Below are 3,366 nucleotides of genomic sequence, written 5' to 3' on the forward strand. Positions count from 1 at the left end.
TGCATGCTGCACACTGGTGGTGGTCCTCATGATTGTGAAGCGCTTTGGGTGTATGGCCATACATGATTAATGCGCTATATAAATACACATTACTTTACTCTTTGCTTGTTCCATTTGGTATGTTGTTTTATTGATTGATCAAATATTATTAAGATTACTATTATTGATATTTTGACTGTTGCTATTATAGGTGTGTGTGTTGCGGTGTTTGTGGATAATTCAATAAAAACACAGCTCCTAAAAAAGATATTAAAGCAACATTTAAAAAATGGAAAATGGAGAATGTTTTAAATGGAAGTGAATGGGGCCAGACTGGTCCTACTTTATATTAAGAGGCCTTAACTACTAAGTACTTGGATTAAAAACAAACAACAGCATTGATGTGTGTTACGGTTAAGTTTAGGAACAGATGTGGTGATATGGGAAGGTTTAAGGGTTAATGTGATGGCTCAACAATGTAATTACAAATGTAATGATGTACATAACTTAAATGTTCAATGTAATAACATGTAGGTACACAATAAGTGCATTGCACCAAATTATTAATATATATAATAAAGAACTCATTTGGTGCAATGCACTTATTGTGTACCTACATGATATTCCATTGAACATTTAAGTTATGTACATTGTTATATAGTATAATATTAAGTATAATATGTACAATAGGCATAGTAATTACGGCCTCTAGATATAAAAGCTCTAACCCAAAGTGACACACAAGACAGGGTAAATATTAACAGAACAGAACTTTTACCATACTGCACAGCTATATTCCATGACCACATCCACCATCCCTTTAGATAAACATTTGCACATTAAACACTGGACAAAAGATACAGAATCAGATTATTCTGACATCTGACTTGACTGTTGAACAGAGATAACTGGTCTGCTTTCCCTGTTTTGACAGCAGTGTTAACAGTTAAACTGAACTTGACTTACATGTAAGCGATAAGCACATTAAATTTACCATCCAATATTTTGATGAAAGAAAATAGTGTACGCATGCATCCTTCAAAAAGCAGCAGTTGTATTTATGGGATGAAAAAAATGTGTTACGATTTTTATGCTATTTATACACACTGCGAAAAATGCTGCTCCTAATACTACACAAGGATCTGGCAACCCTGTTTGTGTTTATTAATTAAACTATTATAACTATGTGATTTAAAAAGAAAAAAATAGAGTCCTCTGAAAAAAAAGCTTTACTTCTTAGGTTTTTTGTCTTTGTAAACATTCAGGATGTTCGCATCGAGGTTGCAAAAAAACACAAAAAAAAAAAAAAGGAAGCGCTAGCATTTACAGCGAGGGAATGACATCCGATGCGGTTTAGAGTTTGTTGTTGTATTAGAGATAAGTTATATTGATTACATTTTATATATATCATTTACATATTGCTTTCAGCGTATTATAACAGCTCGTCACCCAGTGATGAGCAAAGCGATTCAGCAAAACTAATATTAAAAAGTGAGTGACGTTTGTCTGACAGGTCCATCTGCGATAGCATCCTCCCAAGCGCATCCAGTCCAAAATATACAACTATTATGTTTGGTCATGTGCCAGAATAATGTTTCATGATTACCAGATGCAAAACTTTGTAGTGCTAAAAACCGAGGTTCTGCCAAGCCAAAGACAAGGCAAGAAGACGGAGCTGTACAAGGCCTGGGTAATCATCAACAAGCAAAACGACTGCATTCTGACAGCGAACTGCACCTGTACAGCAGGGTATGTGAACTTACACTTTTACATTTCATTCTAATCATTCAGTGTCCGCAGTTTAATTCACCATATTGAACTGTTTTTGCTGAAATCATTGCTGCAATCAAAAATTAATAAGTACAGTGTGAACTTACCTGATATAAAACGAGAACTGCAGAGTCCAGCATTTTTAATTAGGTCCTCGCTCACTCTTCTGTCAGCATTACGGTAAAATGGTGTACGGTAAAAAATGTTAAGTTTTCTATTTTTGGACTTTCAATTTTGGCATCCTACCACACAACACGACATGTTTGCTATTGTAACCATTCTTTTTTGCAACCGATATGCACAGTTGAACCTGTGTGACGTCATGTGTGACGACGGTTTGTAATTTCACAATAAAACAAAATTAAGTGAGTTCTTCCTTAAAACAAGCAAAATAATGGGGTCAGTGAAGTAATCCTATGTCAGAAGGGAAGACGAGATTATTTTGTTGCCCCCATTAGCAGATTAAAATGGATTTTCACAACTGGAAAAAATCCAAATATTTCTTTTATACCTGCAAAAATCTAAAAGCTTATTATATAATAAATATGTATTTTAAAGAGGCCATTTCACCACATACCAAGGTTATTATTACCAAGGGTTACCTAAAAACAACATAAGCTAAAATAGTTTCCCTTTTATTACTTAAAATAAACAGTAATTAAAAAATATATACAATTGAAGACAAAATTGTCCTATTTTTTTTTTAAACAGAACAAGAAATGTTTCATAGTAAAAAACTTCTATGGTCAACATTATTATCCCCATAATAATTTTTTTTTCCTCTGGCTACAGAACAAACCACTGATGTCCAATGACTTGCTTAGTTACCCTAATTTACCTAGTTAACCATTGAATCTGCACTACTACCAGTAATATATTATATACAGTCATCATGGTGTTGAAATAAAAATGTGTATAATCTAGTTGCAAATGAACAATAATAGATATAATACCTGAAAAGTTATAATCTTTGATTTTTTTAAATTGACATTTTCCTTTACATCTATAGCAGGCCAAGTGTTGGAGACTAATGTTAGACTTGCAGACTCATCTAGACTGATTGACTGAATTAATGCCTATAGATCTGAGTGGGTACGCTTATGTTGACCAGGGGCAGGGGTCTGTTTTTCGTATGTAGATTACTCAATTAGCTGGATTTGGTTATTGACGATTTGACATGATCCAGGATCATTTCGTTCTTCAAAACTGAAATGAGAGTTGTTGTCATAGCAACAGATCTGGCAGCTCAAACCTGCTTGGGAGCAGGCTTATTTCATATAAACAGGATTAGATCAGCTCATTTCAAAGTGATACTGAAAGTATGAACTGAATGCTGATATTTTCTCACAGTAGTAGTTATATACACATGGGAAAAATAATAAATAGTTAAAAAAAGAAGAACATCCACTCTAAATGTAAAACTAAATAAATTATTCAATACTCATGACACATGAAAGTGTAAAGCCTGCAATCCACAACAAATGTGTAAAGTTATTGCGTATCATATTTACCAAACCGTTTACTGCAAATTTTATGTAATTTTCCTCTCATGGATAATTGAATATTAATCAGATGATGTCATTATGCTGCTGTGCCGTCAGCCAATCATTGCATTGC

Source organism: Danio aesculapii, chromosome 14, assembly GCF_903798145.1.
Source record: "Danio aesculapii chromosome 14, fDanAes4.1, whole genome shotgun sequence".
Lineage (NCBI taxonomy): Eukaryota > Metazoa > Chordata > Actinopteri > Cypriniformes > Danionidae > Danio > Danio aesculapii.